At 46.1% G+C, this 23466-nt stretch overlaps 1 protein-coding gene across 4 annotated transcripts in view; it reads left to right on the forward strand.

The window, feature by feature from the left end:
* ZFAND6 (zinc finger AN1-type containing 6) overlaps positions 1-23466 on the forward strand; it is a 76017-nt gene that overhangs the window by 22176 nt on the left and 30375 nt on the right. The window contains exon 1 of one of the 4 annotated variants that reach the window (XM_030317218.2): positions 18170-18310. The exons of the other annotated variants lie outside the window; for them this stretch is intronic. The gene's annotated coding sequence lies outside the window, so the exon portion shown is untranslated. Of the gene's footprint in view, positions 1-18169; positions 18311-23466 lie in introns of those variants that run through there. 4 annotated transcript variants of the gene reach the window in all.

Raw genomic sequence — 23466 nt, forward strand, 5'->3', positions numbered from 1 at the left:
CGTTCAAGCATCCAGGTGACTTTCCACTTCTGTGAATGCGGGGATTTGGGTTTGTTTTATTTATTCCTATATCTCGGGGCCCCAAACAGTGGCTGGCACATAGGAAGTGCTTAATTTTTGTTGAATAAATAAATAAAAATTTTAAAACACTCTTGACTTGTCTCCATAAACTTCTGGCAACCCACAGCGTAGACCAAGCCTTACACCTTATTGCCTGAGACGGCTCCACCTCTGAAGTTGTTTTCCACTTGAGCAATGTAATACATGTTAATTGGTAAAAATTTAGAAAATGGATAGGCTAAAAAATTTTTCTCTCCTAATCTCGCTACCTAGAGATGAAGGTTGATATTTTGCTTTTATATCTTTCTAGGCTTTTTTTTCCTGTGCACGTGCAAATGTTTTTTTAATTTTTTGAGGAATCACAATTTCATATTGTGAAATCTTTCCTTGTAATCTTCAGTCACATGAAACACGAACGTCTGCTGCGTGCTTAGGTAGCGTGTCGGTTGCTAGAGGTGTAACGTGAAAGGAGACAGCCCGGGCGGTAACCTGCGTGCAGAAGTCTAGTGACGGCATCACGGTTCACGGCTGTCCTGTGCCCTGTTAAATGAAGCACCGTGGTTTTTGAGCCATCCCCCTATTCTTTTCCCATTGTACTTAGTACTTCCCATTGCCATTAGTACTTTTCCTGTTAGAAACAGTGCTGCCTGATTATGTCCCTAGGATGAATTCAAAGAAGTGGAATTTTGGGTCAGACTGGAAGCATTTTTAACCTGTTGCTCCGGAGAAAAGCTGCACTGCTTTATAGTCTCGCCAGAAAGCTGAGCTAGTTTGTATAAAATCTAGTTTATCTGCACCCACGCCAGAAGGCGTGTGCGTTTTTTTAAGTTCTAATTTGGTAAATAAAATTTTTATTCATTGAGGTATAATTTACGTGCCATAAAATTCACCCATTTAATAAGTGTTCAATTCAGAAATTTTAGATAAATGCACACAGTTGTGTGATTACTACCACACTCCACTTAGAACATGTCTGTGACTCCAGAAAGATCCCTCAAGCCTGTCTGTAAACGGGTCCTGTTCCCAATCCCGATCCTGGGTAACCAGTATACCTGCTCTCTGTTTCCGTAGATTTGCTCTTTCCCAATGTGTACGTGGAATCCCATATTTTAATGTGGACTTTTGAGTTCGACTGCTGTCACTGGCACGTTTTTGAGGTACACCTATGTTGTGACATCTGCCATTAGCTTGGTCCTTTTTTCTTTTCTTATTTTTTATTGTGGTAAAATACGCATAAAATGTATGCATTAAATCACTTGTAAGTGAATGAATGCATGCTGGTATGCAGCCATCACTGTTGTGCGTCTCCAGAACTTTTTCCATTCCATCTTGAAACTCTGTGCCCATTTAACAGCGGCTCACCGTCTGCTCCCCAAAACTGCTATTTTCTTTGTGTCTCTGAGAATTTGTTTGAAGTTCTTTCTTTTCTTCTCTCTCTCTCTCTCTCTCTCTCTCTCTCTCTCTCTCTTTCTTCTCGGTGCCCAATGTGGGGCTTGAACTCACGATTCCAAGATTAAGAGTTGGATGCTCTACCAACTGAGCCAACCAGGCACCCTGAAGTCCTTTGTGTAAGCGGAATCATACAGAATTTGTCCTCTTTGTATCTGGCTTATTTCACTTAGCATGCAGTCTGCAAGCTTCATTCATCTTGTGGCACATACGAAAATTTCACTGCTGTTAAAGACAGAATAATATTTCACGGCGAGTGTATAGATCACACTTTGTCTCACCATGTCTGTCCGCAGACATTTGGGTTGTTTCTGCGATGCTGCCGTAAACGTTGGTGAATCAAATAATTTCCAGGTTTTGCTTTCACAGCTTTTGCTTCTATGCTAGAAGCGGGATGGCTGGGTCATGTAGTAATTCTGGAATTAACTTGCTGAGGAACCGCCACACTCTTTTACATTCCCACCAGCGGTGCACAAGGGTTCTGATTTCTCCACATCCTCACCAAAACTTTTCTCTTTTTGAAAATAGCCATCCAGACAGCGCGAAGTGGTATCTCGGTGTGGTTTTGACTTGCGTTTCCTAATGATCAGTGATGCTGGGCATCTTTCCACGTGCTCATTGGCCTAGATGAGTATGTCATCTTTGGGGAGGTGTCTGTTCAAGTTCTTTTAGGAGTTCCTTATATATTCTGGATATTTATCCCTTATCCAGTAATCACATTTGTACAAATTTTGTCCCATTCTGTGGGGTGCCTTTTTATTTTTACTCTGTTGATTGTGCCCTTTGGACAAAAGTTTTTAACTTTGATGATACTCAGATTATCTGTTGTTACCTTTGTTTTCGGTGTCAAATCCAAGAAATCATCGCCACATCCAGCGTCCAATCTTTTGCTCTGTGTTTTCTTGTATGAGTTTTATAGTTTATACATTTAGGTGTTTGACTCATTTCAGTTAATTTTTGTACATGGTGTAAGTGTCAAACTTCATTCCTTTGCTTGTGGATATCCAGCTTTCCCACCACCTTTTTTGAAAAGACTGCCCTTTCCCCCATTGAATGCTCTTGGCTTGTCCTTTTTTATTGCTGGTTAGTTTTCACTGTGTAGATACCGACCACGTTGTATTTATTTATCTGTGTCCTGGTTCGTGGACATTTGGATCGTTGCCAACGATCCAACGTGGACATTTGGATCGATGATGAGTTTTTGGCTCGTCTTGCCGCTGTGAACATTTATGTACAAGTTTTTGGATGGCAGACATTTTTGTTTCTCTTGGGCAGAAACCTGGAAGGGGAATTGCAGGTCATAAGAGAACTGCAAGTTTAACTTTGTAAGAAACGACAATTTTTACAGTCCCAGCAGCAGTGCGCGTGAGGATTCGTTTTGTCTTCCCTGTCACCAGCACCTGGTGTGCTCCTCTTTGCGCGGGTGGCTCTTCCGGATCTGAGGGAGGAGTGGCTGCGCCTTGTGGGGTAACTTTGCATCTCTTAAACAGCTGATGAGGTCTCTGTCTGGGGGCGGGGTCTTGTGGCTGCAGCCCCACCCCTCCCGCCCTCCTCTCCCCACCACTGGGTCTTCAGCTTGGTCAGCCCCAGTCTTAACACTCTTGTTTCTTCTTTCTCCCGCTGCCCGCCCCTCTTTGTTTATTTATTTCATTTATTTAAAAAATTTTTAATGTTTATTTTTTGAGAGAGAGGGAGAGAGGGAGGGAGAATGCAAGCAGGGGAAGGGCAGAGAGAGGGAGACACAGGATCCGAAGCAGGCTCCAGGCTCCAAGCTGTCAGCGCGGAGCCCGACGTGGGGCTCGAACTCACGAACTGAACTGTGAGATCAGGACCTGAGCCGAAGTCGGAGGCTTAACCAACTGAGCCACCCGGTGCCCCGGCAGACCCCTCTTTGATCACTTTCTTAGTTTCTAATCTCGGACTACCGTTCACATACCCTGTTTCTAAACCTGAGCAGCTAATGTTACCAAGCAGGTCATGTGATTTTGTTTCGCCACCATTGTGAGTTTTTCTGTAACTTTTTATTTTGATTTAATTTTAAACTTAGCATAGAAATTGCATGAATAGTACAAGGAACTCCTACTCCTTTTTTTCTCAGATTCTCAGTTGTTATGCTTCGTCCTATTTGCTTATCAATATTCTTTTGTTTCTTTTTCAGACTGTATGTGTGTGTAGAAATGTATGCATATTTTCTTCTGAGTCATTCGTGTAAGCTGGAACCTTACTCAGGTGGCATAGCTATGTAGTGATAAAGCAGGGACTGGAATGTGGACTGTGTGTGTGTGTGTGTGTGTGTGTGTGTGTGTGTGTCCCCGTCCGTCCATCTGTCCCATCAGTAGCTGGCACATGCTTGCTGCTTAGGAGAGGCCTCTTGAATGGACCGGCCACCACGGCTCACCTGTCAGAATCTGTACGTGCTCTCTTGGGCTGTCCACTCGGCTCGGTGCTTGGGTTTCGCAGACTCCGGCTTGGGACGTGTGCTTTGCCACTTCTGGCCGTTTGCCCGGCAGCTTCCGTCAGGTCACTAAGGCTGTTTCCTCGTCGCTGGAGCGGAGGAGAAGAGAGTTCCTCCTTGTGAGGGACGTTGTGAACGTTAGAGGGGACCGCACAGGTGAAACGTTTGTCACCGACCCTCGCCCTTCCTTTCATAATCCGTCCTGTTCTGCTGACGTAGCCACTGGCTTGTCTTCGTTCCCCCCCCCCCCCCCCCCCCCGTTTTTTCACCCCAGGATCTTGGTCCTGGCAGACTTGGTGTCTGGTCCCCAGGTAGGACACAGCTCCAGCGAAAGGTCTGGGGTGACAGCTGTCGGGAGACCCTGATCTGAGTCCCAGTCAGAGCTGTGAGGCCGAAGCTTTGATCACAAGAAGTCCAATTCCAGGTGCGGGGATTTCGAGAGCCGGTTCCAGGAGCCGCGCTGCCTTTGGCATCCCAGTTTTTGAGTATTTTTGATTTGCCCTTGTAAACTTGTGGAGTGTTTCAGAAATACCAACTTCGGGGCGCCTGGGTGGCTCAGTCGGTTGGTTAAGAGTCCAACTTCCGCTCAGGTCATGATCTCACAGTCCGTGAGTCCGAGCCCTGCGTCGGGCTCTGTGCTGACGGCTCGGAGCCTGCTCCTGCCTCTGTGTCTCCCTCTCTCTCTCTGCTCCTCCCCTGCTCACTCACACGCTGTCTCTCTCTCAAAAATAAAGATTAAAGAAAAAAATTTAAAAAACAAAAAAGAAATACCAACTTTCTGGGTCCATAAAATACGGGGTCACACCCTTGGAAGCAGTGCAGAAATTTGAGGTGGCCCCACACGTCTGCCCCTGGCCGGCACCCCTCTCAGAGGTACGTGTTTTTCCAGGAAACCGTGCCGTTCCGTTGCTGCATCACACGTTCTAGGTTTTTCTTTAGAAGATCAGGTCTCCGTACGCGTGACCCCATCTGGCAAGTAGGGGGAAGAGAAAGTCATCACACCAAATACTTCCAAAGTAAGAACTCTTGGGGATTGTCTTCTCAGTTGATAAAGTGTGTATAGCAACCTATTCGGTGATCGGGGTTTTCAACAGAGACCGAGGGAAGGGCGCACGTGGCACTGGAGAGGCTCTGCGGGGCAAGGGACAGCGTCCCGCCACGGGGTCTCTGAGGAGCCTGGGCGTGTATTGCTGGTTCGCGTGTGACTGGACTCCAAGCCGGATTTTGTTCTCCTAATTTGGACGGTTTTCTCAGAATAATTAAACATCTCTTTGGAGGAAATGGTTCCCCGCACCTCTTGCGTAACTGCCTTCACCAGATGAGTCTCACGCAGATAACAATTTTAATGTTGTCTTTTATAATGCTGTCTTAATGTCTTCTGAAAATCAAGAGTGAGATACTTCAGAGGAGAACAGCACCGGGGTTGCTGGTGTGTCCTCGCCACCCTGGGTTTGTTCTTCAGTGTCTCCGCGAGGAAACAGACCCCTTTTCCGTACAGCGTTTAATACCTCAGCGTGACCACCGAGGTTAACAGGTGATGAAATTCTTGAATGTAAAATTGTACAAAAAGCTTATTTCTCAAGACCAGATCCTTTACGGTGTTAATTCAGTGGACAGATGGGACTAGAAGCCGTTAAATACTTTCCCTCCTCCCCGAGAAAGCGGCATGGTCCCCTGTGTTCATCAGCGGCGAGAGAGCAGTGTTCTCTGGCTGCCTGTGGTCATTTGGTTTCAAGTTTATGATACCCTTAAGAGAAAACAGAAACTACACAGGAATTCCTTTAGGAAGGCCGACATACGTCACCCTAACCAGAACTCTTGTGTGTTACACGAGTGAGTAACTGTTGGGGTTTTTTTTAGCAGAGGGAAGGAAAGGAGCCGGACTTAGGTGGGAAGAGGTGGAACGTTTTGGACTGCCGGAAAGGTGCCTTGTCTGTCGCCTGTCATTTGCTAGCTCCAGCTTCCTGCACAGCTCAAAGAGAAGAGATGGAAACGTACTTAGCGACGCGCAAGGTACAGAGAGTGCAGGCAGCAAAAGGGAACTGCCCCGGAGCCCCGTCCCTCCGCCCGCTGTCAGCTGTCAGCCCCTTGTGGGCGGCCACCAGTGATCCCGGCTCCTCTCTCAGTGCGTCGTGTTCATTTGCCTAATCAGAATATCTGCTCTGAATGGCTTTCCATCTTTTTGGTGGAAACCTTCATCGCATTGTAGTGGGTCTTAGAAGTTTAGGAAAAAATAGGAAAAGAGTCCACATTAACCATAGGTGTTCTTATTCTGTGCAAAATGTGAGCATCTTGGAATAATGGAGGCACAGTCGACATATTGTAGCTTTGTTTTGTGAAGTCAGGCATTTGTGTACATGTTGCATGTGTTACCTATTTTATGAAAAAAGGAGGAAGCCAGGGAAAATCTTATGAAATGCTCAGTTCTCTATGAAAAATAGCCCTCTTGGTCAAAAAGGGCCTGTTTGGTCTCTCGTATTCGTATAGGAGGGTCCTGTTGGCCATGTTCTTGAGTTCACTACCCCTCACCCTCAAAATAGTTGAGGCACAGAGAGCGAAGCCGGGGGTTTCTTTCTCTCCAGAGTCCTCCCCCACCCCTCCCCAACTGCCATGGCTTTTCCACTGAGTGTCACAGGTCTGAAAGAACCTTCGTTTGCAACCACATCTGGCCCTATGTGACCACTTCGTCTATAGCTGGAGCCAGGTCAGTGAGGACTGGTTTTGTCCTTCAGATTTTACGGTAGAAGTTTTCCATAACTTAGATGAACTAAATGTGTATCTCCAGGATTTTGATAAGTGTATAGCACATGTATGCTTTAAGTGTGAGATGTGCCGAAAATCCTAATTCCTTAAACTTAACAATCTTGAGATGTTAAATGCTTATTCAGTGCTTATTACAAAGAGGCTTTTAAAAAATAGTGGTTTTTTGATCCTTCTGTTTACATGTGCTGTTTTGGCTGGGAAACTTCTGTTTGCAATTTGAGCTCTTGTGTAGGGGTGGGGTTGGTGAGCAGAGGCGAAATAGAAATTTTCTTTTTCTTCTTTTTTTTGTTTTTGTTTTTGGTTTTTTGAGAGGAGAGAGAGAGAGAGAGAGAGAGAGAGAGAGAGAGAGAGAGAGTCCCATGCAGGCTCCGCGCTCAGCACAGAGCCCAACGCTAGGCTCAGTCCCACAACTTTGAGATCATGACCTGAACCAAAACCCAGAGTCTGATGCTGAACCGACTTAGCCACCAGGCGCCCCCGTATTTCCATTTTTCTGATGACTTCCAGGTTTCCTGGCGGGACAGATGGCCGTTATTACATCGAGCCCTTTCCCGTCAGCCCGTTAGGCTCTTCCTCCCTTTGCTAAGACCTCTGCCTCCCCCTCTCGACATCGTCGTAGACGAGTTTTGTGATCCAGGGTTACAGTCGGCTCGTGTTTTGCTGAAGACGAAGTTTGTGTTCCTGTCTCTCGTTCTCCTCGTTACTGCTTGGGTTTTGAGAGACACTTGCTTATTCTGTGATCTCGAAGTCGGAGGTCCCTCTGCTCATCTCCTCTCCTATCATGGTGCCTTTCCAGCAACTGAGAGGAGAGTGTATGCAACCATCAACCCCGGGGTAGAGGACTGTATTAGTTCGGGACAGACCGTCTGGAAAAATTGTTCCTGCGTGCTTTAACCCTCTTCTCCCCAAAGTGTCACTGAAATCTTCTGCGCCAAATTCTGAGTAGCCAATCTCCATTAATACCATTTTTATTTGAGTTATCAAGCTGACTTCCAAATGGCAAAAAGCTGAACCCCTTGTTCCATACCAGGTACTGTAGTTAGTTGTAAACCATTGTTTTCTTACGTCCATCCAACAAAAAGCACTTCCTAAAATTTTAAATAGTGGCTCTCCAAAGTTTATAGTGGGAAACCATTGTGTTTTGACAGACTACTTTTGAGATGCATCCTTTGACCTAATTTTAGTTGACCTAAATTATTCTCCAGTTACCATCTTTACAGTAATCGGAAACCGTTTTCTTTTCAGCTACGAACATGTATTTACTGTGTTCTGTGCTAAAATAATATTTCCCCATATGTATCTACAGTAGTGGTTCTCACACTCGAATCTAAGAATCCCTTGGAAGCTTAGTCTCAGTCTTGGTCTGCGTCTCCAGAAACTGATGCGGCAGGTGTGGAGTAGGACCTGGGAATTTGTAATTTTCTGAAGTTGTTAATCCATGTTTAGTGATCAGTTCAGGAACACTCTTTTTAAATCTACTTATCTCTTGACATTTTGAATCGTATTCTCGTTGGTCTTTGCTTTTGACTGCCATAAAGCCGGGTCATTGGAACTTTGACTTCACTATGTTGAGGCCAGTGCTGGAGCCAGTTGGACTTTTTAACATTTAAAAGGAGCTATTATAGGACCCGTTGTTGATGATGAACAGTTTTCGGCTGAACGTTATATGGCTTCGAAGACTATGGTGCCTAGCAATTTATTTGATGTTTTTTAACCACACCTAGAAACAGAAGAGAAAAAACTGATCTTGGAGTTTACTGATTCAGGCCTGCCTGACAATTTATATAAATCAGGTATCACGAACATAGGAATTTAAAGTTATCAAGATCTCTGTGTAATGTGGAAAACCAAATCAGTGCACATTCAGGGGTTGACTCCTCCTAAATAGTTTTCGAGCTAATACGCTTCTATTTTTGTCCCCCGTGAAGGGAGAATTGAAAATTAGTCCCGTTACTGGTGCTTTCTTCAGCAGAAGTAGTGAAAGTAAACATGTGGGTATTTTAACGACGTGAGAAAGAGATGACTGCTTTGATGACATCTGTACACAGTGCTTATGTCTGCAGTGATCTATGGGTGCCATTAAATTCCTGAAGGGAACGTAGTATAAATTAGAAAATCTTAAACACACAGGCTTGTCATCTGGCCTACTATTTTCAGATTGCTACAGATTAATGTGACCATTTACTGGCCTGGAAGGAGGAAAGTCGCTAATTTAAACCAGATTAGTATGTTCTACGCTGTTAAAGCATTCCTTGATCCTAAAAAGTAAAGATGAAAAGGACTGGCAATTTGATGTTTACATGGGAGGTTTAGTTTCCTGTGGTTGCTGTGTAGAGGCTCCGGGTTTGTGTCCGTGGTATATGGATAAATGCAGGCCAGATGCCAGTCCGCTGTCTAAGTGTGGGGCTCCTGGGGGTGCCAGTCCGCTGTCTAAGCGTGGGGCTCCTGGGACACCTGTTGTGTGTAGGTGTGTCAGGTATTGGACATACGGTGGTGAGCGACACAGATGGCTTCTAGTATTTAGTGTTAATCAGATCGTAACAGGCAGAAGGATGTGGTTTAACTTTGACCAGGGAAGTGACTCGTGTGCATGTGCTGTTTCTTAGCAGGGGTATTTTTGTGTTCATTTTTCTCCGTGTATTTATCCCATTTGCAACATAATATTTATATGCAACATATATAACTGTTAACTGGGATTAATCAAAAAGGATTTATAGAAAAAAAGTTTAATGGTTGTTGGAAACTTTGTAAAAAGTCAACTCTAGGGGCACCTGGGGGGCTCAGTCGGTTGAGCATCCGACTTCAGCTCAGGTCATGATCTCACGGTTAGTGGGTTTGAGCCCCACATCGGACTCTGTGCTGACAGCTTGGAGCCTGGAGCCTGCTTCAGATTCTGTTTCCCTCTGTCTCTCTGCCCTTCCCCTGCCCGCGCTCTGTTTTGTCTCAAAAATAAATAAGCATTAAAAAAGTTTTTAAAAACATCAACTCCAGGGCCCCTGGGTGGCTCAGTTGGTTAAGCGTCCAACTTGGGCTCCGGTCACAACCTCGCGGTTGGTGAGTTCGAGCCCCGCACCAGGCCTGCAGCTGTCAGCACAGAGCCTGCTTCAGATCCTCTGTTCCCCTCTCTCTGCCTCTCCCTTGCTCTCTCTGTCTCAAAAATAAATAAACATTAACAAAAATTTTTTTAAATCAACTCTGTATTCTCAGTGAACAGAATATAATAAACTGAAAATGGCATTTGGAACCCTAATGGTTGTTTGAAACCCTAATGGTTTGAGCCCCATCCCATGTCAGGCTCTCTGCTGACAGCTCAGAGCCTGGAGCCTGCTTGGGATTCTGTGTCTCCCCCTCTCAGCCCCTCCCCTACTCATTCATATTCATTCATTCATTCATTCTCTCTCTCTCTCTCTCTCTCTCTCTCTCTCTCTCTCTCTCTCTCTCAAAAATAAATAAACATTAAAAAACTGAAAAAACTTTTTAAGTTCTTCTTAAGTTCCCTGAAGAAGTCTCTTGGATTCAAATTACCCGGTTTACTATGAGTTTACCTTTAGGTCTTATATTTGAATGATGGTTATTGATCTTTTCAAGAGAAGGATCTTTTTTTAAAAATGGGAGCTTTTATTTGAGAATTGAAAACTCTTTAGAACATGGGTTATTTTGTAACATAACTTTAATGATTAAGGAAGTATGAGGAAATTGCTTTCCCTGCATTTTCTGAAGAGTTAGGAAACATTCAGAAGGATGAATTCCTGAAAGGAATAAGCTAGGCTACCTTTATTTGGGAGGTGTCTTTTGTTGAAATGCAATAAATTCATGTCAGTTACACTTTTTTAAAATATTTAGGACTAGGAAATCATACTTAGTAGAATTTGTTAGAGTTATAAGCCCCCTTTTCCCAACTTTAAAAACTGACAGTAAGTATGTTCAAGCTCTAATTCACACTTCATGCTTGTGTAAAGCAACACGTTAATTATATAGCGGTCTGAGGGGCACCTGGCTGGCTCAGCCACCAGAGCGTGCGACTCTTGATCTTGGAGTCATGGATTTGAGCCCCACGTTGGGTGTAGAGATTACTTGAAAATAAAAATAAATGAAAAGCAATCCAAGCTGACCTTATTCAAGGTACCAAGTCATTTTCAAGGCACTGTGGTGATAAAAAAAAGTAGATATAGAGAGAAGGTAAGAAAGGGAAAAGTTTCTCTGCTTCTATCTAAATGAGGGTAATTGTTTAGAACGTTATTTTAAGATATGAAAAATAAAATGATTGCTTAGTAGAACACCGGTACTTGGAGAAACTCCTAATCCTCTTACGTGCCACCTCCTGCTGTAACTCACACTTGAAATAGTAAGATCCTCTGCCTAGCATCGCTGTGACTCCATCATGTTTCGAATCAGAACGGCTGTTTCTTCTGTCCTATTTTAGTATTTTTAAAAATTCAGCTTTATTGAAGTAAATTTGCATACAACAAAATTAGCTAATTTTAAGCGTGCAGTTGTAGTTACGACGAATGTGGTTATAACCGTGATGTGGAACATTTCCGTTACCCCAGAAGGTTTCCTGGTGTCGCTCAGGAGTTCATTCCTCTGCCACCCTTGGTCCCTGGACCTGCATTCTGCCTGGTGGCTCTCTGGAGCATTTCATATAAATTGGATCACATACTATGTAGTCCTTTGCGTCTGTCTTCTTTTACTTGGCACGGTAATTTAGAGACTCCTCCGTGTTGTTCATCGGTGCTTGGTTGCTTTTTATTGCTGAATAGTGTTCCACTGTGTGCACGCGTCCCGATCTGTGTATCCACGCACCGTCTGTTGGCTACTCCGGCTGACTTGGTACTTGGCCGTCACGAGCCACGAATAAGGCCGCTGCGAACACGCCAGCACAAGCCTCTGTGTGGACGTGCGTGTGAGTACCTGGGAGTGGACCTTTGCTGTGGTACAAATGGAGCCTTTGTCTCGTAGTCTGGGCAGAGGAGGAAACCCATGTTGAACCAAGAGGATGAAACCTGTCCTAGGGAAAAAGCTGGATTGCCGACCGGCCGTTAATTCTCTTCTTTGTACTTGTGTTTTGTTTTTGTTTTTGTTTTTTTGTTTTTGTTTTTTTAATTTTTTTTTCAACATTTATTTATTTTTGGGATAGAGAGAGACAGAGCATGAACGGGGGAGGGGCAGAGAGAGAGGGAGACACAGAATCGGAAACAGGCTCCAGGCTCTGAGCCATCAGCCCAGAGCCCGACGCGGGGCTCGAACTCCCGGACCGCGAGATCGTGACCTGGCTGAAGTCGGACGCTTAACCGACTGCGCCACCCAGGCGCCCCTGTACTTGTGTTTTATGTTTTGTCTTCCCCCTTTCCCCCCAACAAGCACCTGCCTTTAATTTTAACTGTAAAACCTCTTCAAAAATGATATTCCTTATTTAAAACTCAAGTTTGTAAGAAAAGCCTAAATTTTGAATGGGCTTGTTGAACCATGGCTGGTTTGTAATAGTTCCCGTCCCCTTCCCCCTAGTATTTCTGCCTTCTACTAAGTTTTATTTTTTTGGAGCCTCTTTTTGTTTCTTTCTATATCACCTTTCTCCTCAGAGTTGGGACCTGCATAGTATGATCTGAGTTAAGGGAAATACATAAGTAGCTACAGATAAAGGTTTATGATTTGTAGTGTCATAGTTTGGGATTTGCTGGAAACTCGGCTGCAGACTGTGTTGGTCTGACTTAATGATTCATGAAGCCTCTGAAGGGAGCTTAATTTGCTGACTCATGCATGTTATAATCTCCTCGGCAGTATAGGTAAGACTTGATTTAGAAACAAGGGATGCCTGAAAACTTGCTTCCTGCCCTCCTAAATAGGTTATGTATGTATACTAATCATACATATTAGGGACTTTCGGTTCAAAATTGACTTAATTTTACATTGGAGTTCATCAGCTTTCTTTCACACTGTGGATTATTCTGATTCTTGTATTAAAAGAGCATCAACCCGGGCACCCGGTTGGCTCAGGTGGCTGAACGTCCAGCTTCCCCTTAGGTCATGATCTCAAGGTTCGAGAGTTCAAACCCCCATCGGGCTCTGTGCTGACAGCTCAGAGCCTGGAGCCTGCTTAGGATCCTCTCTCTCTCCCTCTCTGTCTGCCCCTACCCACCCCCCTGCCTTTGCCCCACTCTCACTCTCAAAAAGAAACACTTAAAAAAGAGGAGCATGAACCGGCAGCAATCAGAGATTGGCATTTGAATTAAGATCAGAGGAAAATTTGGAAAGCTAGTACTTAGGTCCAGTGGGCAGAGGATTTGATAACGTGCTGCCTGAGAAAATGGGAGAGAACACAGGAATTTTGGTTGGGATAAAATATCTTTGCCCGTTTTGCAGTTAGACATTCTGCGATGGCCTGTTAAAGTGCCTCCTTTAAACAAGGTATGCCGTCGGGTTAAAGAGATTAAGCTGATAGAGAGCAGGTCAAAGAAGGCCGTAGCTCTGTAACGGAGCGGATCTGGAATGAGCTAAAGTACAGTAAATGTTGTGCCCCCGGTGCTCATACCTGATGCAGAAGATACTGCGTATAGGAGACTAAAATCCATCGCTTCTTCCTGGGTCATCCTTGTTCAGCCTTGACTTTCTGATTTTGCTGGGTATCTACCCCTCCAATTCCTGTCTTTGTTAGACTGTGAGCCAGGTGATGCGTGCTATCATTCCACTCCTTTCCAAAGGGAATTGTTTGTGCACTTTTCCCAATAGAGAGACTATTGTTCTGTGCCTCTTGACAAGCAAAAAAAGGAGTGTGGGTATAAGATGCAAATAACCGTACAGCGGTCAAAGCTGTGCTCTACAGCTGTTAGTCTTGTAAAACCCCTTCCACTAGTTGAGAAGAGGATGGTGGAAGATTGCACGGAAGTTACAATGCGCAGGGAAGATACGTGGGGCCGCTGGGGAGGAAGGGGAGCTGGGCATTAGTGGTGTGGCGGTGTGAGGCCATCAGGGTGGTCTCCTTTCCCACGCCTTCTCTCGTTCATAGTCCCCTCTCTGTTTTCTTTCTTTTTCCCTCCAGCTTTATTTCATGGTTCCGTGCCACGGACATGTTTGTGTATTAGCCGCTTGTGGGCCAGCTTCTCAGTGATGACATTGTTACCTTGTCTTTTCCAGGTGTTCTCTAGTAAATGGGTGCTTCATCAGCTCTTTATTGGCATTTGGAGTTTATTTGTTTGGGGAAGGGCGTTTTAGTATTTTCCTTGCGTGTTGTTGATCACATGCCTCTTACTTTGGTTCTGCTTTGCTGCCTGGCATGAGCAGAAATTAACCTAATTTGGAAGGGACACTCACCTGCAGCTTCACCCCCAGTTGGAAGATGGCAGGGGCTCGAGGGGTCGGGGGAGGACTGTCTGTCCTGTGACCGCGGCGTGGTTTGGGGAGGGTTGGGAGGAGGTGACGTGCCCTTGACTCCGATCCACTGAGCCACACCTTGTCATTAGTGTGGAATGGCATGTGTCATTTAGCACTCCGCTGGATCGCTGGATGTTTGACATGAGAGCACTATAATAATTCACCAAATCGGAAATCAGGGATTACTGTAATTGCCGTCGGATTGGAGTTTGAGTGGACGGACATCAGACTGGAAAAATGATACTCTTTCTTGTTAGGTATTCAGAATCCTTCAAACATCAGCCTCGAATATTTATCTTTCTCAGGTTTTATTTTGAAATAATTTCAGGGCTGCCTGGGCGGCTCAATCGGTGAAGCGTCCGACGTCAGCTCAGGGCGTGATCTCACAGTTTGTGGGTTTGGACCCTGTGTCGGGCTCTGTGCTGACAGCTCAGACCTTGGAGCCTCCTCCGGATTCTGTATCCGCCTCTCTCTCTGCCTTTCCCCAGCTTGCACTCTGTCTCTTTCTTTCTCTCTCTCTCTCTCTCAAAGTAAACATTTAAAAATGGTTGGAAATAATTTCAAGTTTATGGAAAGTTACATTAATAATACAAAGAATTCCCACATACCCCTTGGCAAGGTTCACCCACTGTTAACTCTTTGCACGTTCTCTCTGTCATTCTCTTTTTTTTTCCTGGATGGTTTGACGGTAAGTTGCACGCATCATGTCCTTTTCTCATGTAAGGCTTATGCACATATTCTGACAAGGCCGTTCTTGTATTTTCAAAGACAGTTCAGTTATCGAATAAGGGAGATTTAACACTGATTAATAATAGAATTCTCTAATACGTGGTCCACTTCCGAATTTCTCTATTTCTCCCAGTCCAGGATCCAGCCTAGACTCATTTGTGGCATTTGGTCACTTTGTCTCTTTATTGTCCCTTCATCAGGAACGCTTTAGCTTTTACCTTCTTGACGTTGGTATTTTGTGAAGAGTGACCATTTATTTACAGAATCTCTCAATTTGAGTTTGTCTGATGTGTCCTTTTGAATACCTTTGGGAAACGCAGAGTCAGCGGGGACACCACGTTAGTGATGTGTGCTTCTCGGTGCATCGTGTCAGGGGGCACGTGTCCGTCTGTCCCCTCATCGGGGAAACTAACTTGTGGTCTTTGGATCAGTGTGGTATCTTCCAGGTTCTTCCACTTAAAGGTTTATTATTTTTCATTTTGTAGTAAGTCATCTGTGGGGAGCTAACGTTGAGGCTGCTCTGTTCCGTATCAGACTTTCCTTATAGACAGTGTTCCCTATCAGACTTTCATCCACAAAGAATTTCAGCATGCTTTGGTCATTTGGGCGGAGTCATTTATTACTGTGGTGGTTGAGGTTCAAATACCGAATTGGACACACTCAGTGCTACAGGAGGGAGCGTGTTCTAGCTGTTGGCTTCTTCAGCATTTGATGTAATTTTTTAAAATCTTTTTTTAATGTTTATTTATTTTTGAGACGGAGACAGAGCGCAAGTGGGGGGGGGGGGTGGGCAGAGAGAGAGGGAGACACGGAATCTGAAGCAGGCTCCAGACTCTGATCTGGTGGCACAGAGCCCGATGCGGGGCTTGAACTCACGGACCGTAAGATCATGACCTAAGCCGAAGTCGGACGCTCAACCCACTGCGCCACCCAGGCTTGGCCCCAAGCATTTGAACGTGTCTTGTGTTGAACTGGAACGGGTCTTCTGAGACGTCCACACGGTGCTTCACACCTGAACTCTCGTACCACCCAAGATAAGCCTGCTCTTGTTTTCTCTTTAGCAGCCCTTCAGAATGCATCCCTTTTTGATTTTTCTCTCGGTTCCTTCCATTTCTTTTTTTTTTTTAATTTTTTTTTTTTTTTTTAACATTTATTTATTTTTGAGACAGAGAGAGACAGAGCATGAACAGGGGAGGGTCAGAGAGAGGGAGACACAGAATCTGAAACAGGCTCCAGGCTCTGAGCTGTCAGCACAGAGCCCGACACGGGGCTCGAACTCAGCCCTCACGGACCGCGAGATCATGACCTGAGCTGAAGTCGGCCGCTTAACCGACTGAGCCACCCAGGCGCCCCACGGTTCCTTCCATTTCTAACGGTCGTTTCTTGTTAAGAGATGGCTCTCTTGAGTTTGGGACCACCCTGTTGGTTTCATGATCACACTCATTTACTAGTGTCCACACTTCACATAGGAAACCCCATCCGCAAACAGTTCTAGGTATGTTTTTACCAGGACAGTGGATTGCCATTGCCTGTAATCTGGCTCGATGCTTAAGAGCAGTAGGCCTGGGAGACAAATCTGGGTTCGAGTCCTGTCTCTGTCACTGATTAGCTCTGTGATCTTAAACAAGTTTCTAGCATCTCCAGACTTCAGTTCCATGATCTAGAAAGAGTTGGCAATAATTGCACCTACCTTTTTGAGGGTGGAATGAGGATTAGTGTGCGTGTAAAATTTGGGGACAGGGCCAGTGACACCATAATCACTCATTAAATGTTGATTGTTGTTCGTAGACAGAAAACATACTTCTGTTTTACAGCCCGAGATGGGTACAACTTATTTTTTAGCTGTTGTGTCCTACTGTAGGCTCATTTAAACCTAAGGTGATAATCAGCAAGTTGAAAAGAGTTCTGAAGCGCGGTTAGGTTCTCGGACAAGTACTTTAACTTGTGTGAAAGTTATTCCATCGGGTTCCGTCAGCTTTTATGAGGTGTGAATTATTTCTTAAACCTTTGCATGTACATATAAGTGATTATAAACAAACGTTTGTCTTTTGTAGCAAAGCAAACGTGCGGTAACTTATTTCAGCATTAAGTAATACTTTAAAAAGTAGCCAGTGAAATTGAGTATTTGGACGTTACTTCTCATGGTGTTTCTAACCATGTTGCTAATATAAATAGTAAGTTTACGCCGTGAAATGCTGAAGTATTAACTAAAATTCTCTGTAGAAATTTGAGGCCCATGTCTTATATCCAGGTATTCTAGGACATTTTGATTGAATGCAGTTTTATTTTCCAGACAAGCCTTCTGACGCTTGGTAAACCTGTAGCAGAAATGCTGCTATAGAGATGTGAATTGGTCGGTAAATGTGCTGCAAACTTTCATAGCAAATGTTAGAAATACGGCTCTTACTTCAGTCTTTTTTTTTTTTTTTAATTTTTTTAACGTTTTTTTTTTTTTTTAATTTTTTTTTTTTTCAACGTTTATTTATTTTTGGGACAGAGAGAGACAGAGCATGAACGGGGGAGGGGCAGAGAGAGAGGGAGACACAGAATCGGAAACAGGCTCCAGGCTCTGAGCCATCAGCCCAGAGCCTGACGCGGGGCTCGAACCCACGGACCGCGAGATCGTGACCTGGCTGAAGTCGGACGCTTAACCGACTGCGCCACCCAGGCGCCCCACGTTTATTTATTTTTGGGACAGAGAGAGACAGAGCATGAACGGGGGAGGGGCAGAGAGAGAGGGAGACACAGAATCTGAAGCAGGCTCCAGGCTCCGAGCTGTCAGCACAGAGCCCGACGCGGGGCTCGAACTCACGGACCGCAAGATCATGACCTGAGCCGAAGTCGGCCGCTTAACTGACTGAGCCACCCAGGCGCCCCTCTTACTTCAGTCTTAACAGGACCCAGAATCTCATTCTCCCCACCCAGGAGGGTCCCAAGGGATATTCTTGGGGCACTGAAGTCATCCCCATTGACTGTCTGTTTGTAAAAGTTGTTCTTCTGTTGCTGGACGTTTATGCTAAATAAATTAAACTTTAGAGACACAAAAATACCTAGTTTTGCTTATTTGGGGGTATAAATGATCGTATAAAAAGTAATCCTTGCCCACCTAACCTGTGGCCAGGTGAAGAAAAATCTGTATGGTAAAGTTGTGTATTGCTGTATTGCACGTTGGTGTCAAATACCAAGTGAAGTGTTTTCATTAATTTTCCCTCAGCACCCCTTTTTATGTAGCTATAAGAGTGAAAGCACTTCTTAAAATTTCAGACAATTAAAGTGTACACAATTTTAACTGTCTCAACTCTGTTTCATGTTAAATGTGTTACAGGAATGAATCTGAAGTCTGCTGCAGTAAAACACTGAAGGCTTTAAGATGTTTTCTTGCATAAAACTCAAACTTTAAGTAGCTGCTTATGAGGATAGGGAAGGCAGGAAGCTAATGTCTGTCTCAAGATTCAGGACAGCTGTTTGCCCATCAGCTTCAACTGTGTGAGTAGACTCAAGCCCATGACCCTATGTGACCCTGTGTGATGGGGTAGTCGCTTAAAATGTTTAAATCTGAAGTGTTTGGAGAGACACCAAAGGCAGCATGATGAGACGTTTTTTAGGGTCTGTTTTTTTTCTGGTGGGTAAGATACTAACGGTGGGGTGGGTGGGAGATTTTTATTTATAAAATATTTTTGAGAGTAACACTTAATAAGTATTATTAGTGACCATGCATCTTTTTTTCAGAATTATTTTAAGCACTGGAATCTGCATTACTTAATCGTATTATGGTGAAGCAAAAGGTCAGAATTCTTCAGATTGCTGTTTATTTTGCAATTGATTTCAGCTTTTTAATATTAATGTTTTTAACGGACAACCATAGAAATGTATTTTGGAAATACAGCGTTACATATTAATGTAGGAAATTGCTCTTGGGAATAATTTCATAATGTAAATTACAATTAGTAATTTTTGGATAGCTCTGTTTAACTAGAAAGAGCATGTATTTAAAAATAAAGGAACTCTTGGTCCCTAAATGCAGTTGGACTGCAAGTCTTTTAGACTTGCCAACTTTGTGTTTTAAAAGTGCTCTGATAATAATGTAGGCACCTGTTGAAGAAAAAAATTCTTAATCATTTGGAGGCCAGCAGGGATGGGGGCTGATTTTTTTTTTTTTTTTCCTACTTTCCCCTAGTTTTGTTTGTGTTTTGTATTGGCCTTTTTCCTATGCGGATTTAGGAGTAGGACTCTCAACGGGATGACCTCCCCGCTTAGGGGAATGTGTGGTGCGGATGGAAGAGGTGATTAAAATACAAGACGTTGCTGGAAGCCAAGTGATGAGCGTGTAGATAAAAACGTGTCACGTCTTATTAACTGTACAGGGAGGCTTCAGGGGAAGGGATGGCCTTTGCAGTAAGGCGAATTTACTTTGCCTCTCACCTCACAGATGTTTTGGCTGAAGGAAAGTCAAAATCGAGAGTCTCTGGAACCGGTGAGGTGATTGCGAAGGCGTTAGAGAGCCCGCAGAGTGTACCCCGGATGTGGGCACTCGAATGAACGTGGCTGGAGGGTCTGGGGCAGGGAGGAAGGGTGTGTGCTCCGGTCTGTTCAGAAGTGCGGAACACGCCAGGTCACAGTGTGTCCTTCCCCCTGGCTTGGCCAGTGGATGTGCAGCCGTGGGGGACCCTCCGCGGGTCGTCTGATTCCTGATCTTCCAGAAGCCCTGAAAACTTACAACCTCCCTGTTCTTAGTGCTGACATGCGCTAAGGTTCAAGTCTCCAGGCCGAGCCCAGTGCTGCCTCGCGTCTCTTCCCTCCCATCTTCTGAGATGAGTGTCAGAAATAGAGAAAATTCAAGGTGAAGGAGGCCTTTAGAACATCCTCATGAAACTTGGATGTTGAAGACGAGGTTAGGCAGAAAGGACACACATGGGCAAGAGAAGCTTCTGGAGTTTCTCTGTGTCCTGTCCTTGTGCCCCAGGGCAGGTAGAGGACAGGGCTGAGGGAGGAGTGCTGTGCGGGGTCCAGGGAGCTCCACCCGACAGGCCCCCCCCTCCCACCCCACCCCCGCCTCTGCCTCACGCACCCTCTACCTTGCCTTGTCGCCGATCCCGCGCCCACTTCCGGAACAGAGTCCCACCCAGAATGTACGCGCAGGTTTCACTTCTTTGGTTGTTGCGTTTTGCAGTAGCGCGAGCACAGAGCCCCGGGGTTGCGGAGGGCCGCGTAACACGAGTCAGTTGACACGGTTCGGTACTCTGGCCGAGAGTCTGGCGGCATGGGGTCACATCCTAGCTGTGCCTTCTCACAGCGTGTTTTATTGAGCATGTGATTTGGTCCGTGCCTCAGCGCCTGTCCTCGTCCTCTGTAAACAGACGTTATGATTTGATACACGATCTCGTGCGGCCGGGTGTCAGCGATACTCGCAGGATACTGTACTGTTAAACTTCGGCCGCTGCTGTAGCGAGGAGGGAGCACCCGGCGGTGTGTTCCAGATCGTCACTAATAGATTTTAAGGCTTTAGGATTAAGAATTTGGAATCACAGGGCTCCTGGGGGGCTCAGTCAGTTAAGCGTCTGACTTGATTTCAGCTCAGGTCATGATATGGTTCTTGACATCGGGCCCGCCTTGGGCTCTGCGCCGACAGCGTGCATGCGGCCTGCTTGTGATTCTGTCTCCCTCTCTCTCTGCCCCTCCCTGCTCGAGCGCTCTCTCTCTCTCTCTCTCTCTCTCTCTCAAAATAAATAAAAAGAAAAGAAACAAACATGGAAGTTGGAAATCACAAAGTAAGGTATTTTCAGGTGGGTATTGTGGGCACCATTTCTCTAGTAGGAGAATGGGAATCCCTAACTCTCCTGACCTCCTGTGCTGGTCAGCTGTAGACACTAGCCCCATTTCAGATTTTCGGTAGCCTGATGTGGCTAGTGTATTTTCTAGATTTCTAGATTTGAATCAGGTAATGCATTTACATCAAAGGCGACCTGCCTGATGACACACACCTCTTACTGTCTAAGCACAAAAGATTGGCTCTTGCAGCAAATGTGACTCCACAAAGGAAGAGGGAAGGAAGCAAAAATATTTCTTGCAAAATCGTGGTGCAGGTGAGGTGTGTTTTCCCTGGGTTTTAGACCGTTTACAAGTCCTCACAACTTCTCAAAAATAAAGGTGGGGACGAAAAGCACGTCAGACAGTGTTGCACGTCTTGAGTTCTGTCAGGAGTGACAGCTTCTGGGAGGAAAGTGAGCGTTCTGTCCGCTCAGACGCTGGCGGAGTGCGCACTGATCCAGAAGCCCCTTGGACAGCGGTGCCGTTCCGGGGGGTATGCTAATCTAAGGCTCCGGGGAACCGGGTATCAGTCGGTAGTTCTCATGTACCGCAGTCCTCTCTGTGCGGGACGAGCCTACTAAAGGCCAGAAGTTGTGTGGATTTCAGCCGGATGGTCACTCTTACTGTGTTTGGAGACAGTGCAGGAGCCAGGGTACCGAGAAGTGGAAACGTGACTTTATGTTCCACGAGAAGTTGGCAGCCACCGCATTCTAGCAGAACACATTTGGACAGACACCTGCCCTCACTAAAGAAAGAACACGAGAATGGAAACTCTGCGGAATTGCAAGAAGATAACGTAGTAACGGCTTGGTATCTTTTTACGTGTGTGGTGTTGTACCTCTTCCCCACCCCGCCCCCGGGTTTAGATTGGCTCGCCCGGAGGGGTCACCCGCGTGCCGGCCGAACAGCAGGAGCTGAGGCCTGTGGGCACCACGGAGCGTATCGGAGGGGGTGCGGACAGGGAGGCGGTGACGGGCGGTCACATCCATGGGGGGGGGGAGCCTCGCGTGGCATCTTCACAGAGTGCTCACGAAGACCTAAGTGTGAGGTTTTCTGGTGTGATTTGTAATTTAGGGAAGAAGTTTGGAGAAGTTCAGACGGAACGATGACCTGTGCGCACTCGGGGCATCTCCCGCCAGAGGCGGAGAGGCCGCCTGATGGGGCTGGCGGCCTGGTTGTGCTCTAGGGCGTCGGCGCCGGTGTCTCGGCCTTATCCCAGATTGGCTTGCTGTTGGGCATCGTACGCTCTTAATCGGGAACTCAGACTGGATTTTCCATATCTGTTTTAGCCATTTAAACCCCTTACTTCAAATGAAGTCTTTCCCAGAAACCTGATCTGTAAGTCCTAAAAGGACCTGTTCTTGAAACGGAGAGGTTTCAGTCTTCCGTCTCCACTTTCTCCCCACCCTCGCCCTCTGCCTCCACCGTCGTTGATTAGAATTCAGCTCCGAGAAGGATTGTCTGAATGGTTAGCGCGACGGGAAGATGCTCACCACGCACCCCCTTAGGTGCTTTCCGATTTTAGCTTTGACTGGCTCCTCGTAGACTGGCTGTTCACTGAAGCTGGCCACGATACTGCTGCTTATATTGAAAGGCGGTACCGGTAAACGACCCCAGAAACTAGCATTTTACTTTACAGATCTTGTCGGTCCTTTGGCATCGTGCTCTGCTCCTGAAACTATGGGAACAGCTCTTCCGTCATCCGAGTCCAGGTGATCTGTACTTATGGGTAATTGAGTTTGTTTTTTTTCTGGGTACGTTACCTCTTTACCAGTCCTGCCCTTCTGTGCATTATTAGCTACTAGGAGGAATAGAGCCAAGTGATGCCTTCTCGTTTGCAAATAAGCCCTTATGGACATGTGTTCTGTTTGTCGACAGCATGCCAGACCTCTCCTCGTTTTTCTGCCATTTCTTCTTCTAACGTTGTCATGCAGCCGCACTGGTAAAGTCGCCTGCAGTCCCTTTGAGAACAACAGGAGGTATGTAACGGGGTGGTTAGGGAGGTGTTCGCGAACCGCACCTGCTAAGCCTTCCTTCCCGTCCCTGTTGCCTGCGGACTGCCACTCGGGCTCCTCAGCCTGGCCGCGGAGGCGCTGCGGGTGAGGGTCCTGGTGGGAGTCTGCTCCCGCCTTCCTGTATCCCAGGCGCACGGGGTTCGCCGCCCTGGTGAGACCACATACTGGCCTTTTTAACCCGCCCTCCCACCCCTCCCTCCCCCGGTCAGTATGAAGTACAAGCGCTTAGCGGGTTCTTTATTGGCAGTTATCTGGAATAAGCAGTGTGTCCTTTGGAAACCGTCCCCTCACACTTCTAGTCCAGAAGGCCTCATGGCCCCCGTCGGAAGTGACACGTATTCAGAGACGTGCTCGCGGGCAGGCACGGTCTGTGGCCAGGGGGCCTCCCAGGTGTCCGGCCTCTGCTGCCGCGGCAGGGACAGAGTCGGGTTTAGGACTGCGGCCTCTGCGCCTTCAAGGGTGGGGTTCCGGCCGCCCCGTGGCGCTCCCTCTCCGTGTGAACTGCGGGTGTTTGACCTGAAAAAGCCACTGGGGCGGAGATTTCTGTGCCTTTATGGGTCAGGAAGTGCTTGGCAGTCGTCTCGCTTGATCCTCCCGAGTCCTGTAAATTAGAAAAGACAGATTATCGCTGCATTTTAATACGAGGAACCAGAGGCTGACCATTTATCTTAAGTTGAAGATGGCAGAATCAGAACCAACTTGAAGATCAGGTCCGACGTCTGTTGTTCCCGCTGTGCCCCCGTGTCCCTGCGGCTCTGCTGGGGCTCACGGCTGTGCCCCTTTCCACGATAGCACTTGTTACCCTTCCTCCCAGGGTGT

Source organism: Lynx canadensis, chromosome B3 (genome assembly GCF_007474595.2).
Source record: "Lynx canadensis isolate LIC74 chromosome B3, mLynCan4.pri.v2, whole genome shotgun sequence".
In the NCBI taxonomy this organism is placed as follows: Eukaryota; Metazoa; Chordata; class Mammalia; order Carnivora; family Felidae; genus Lynx; species Lynx canadensis.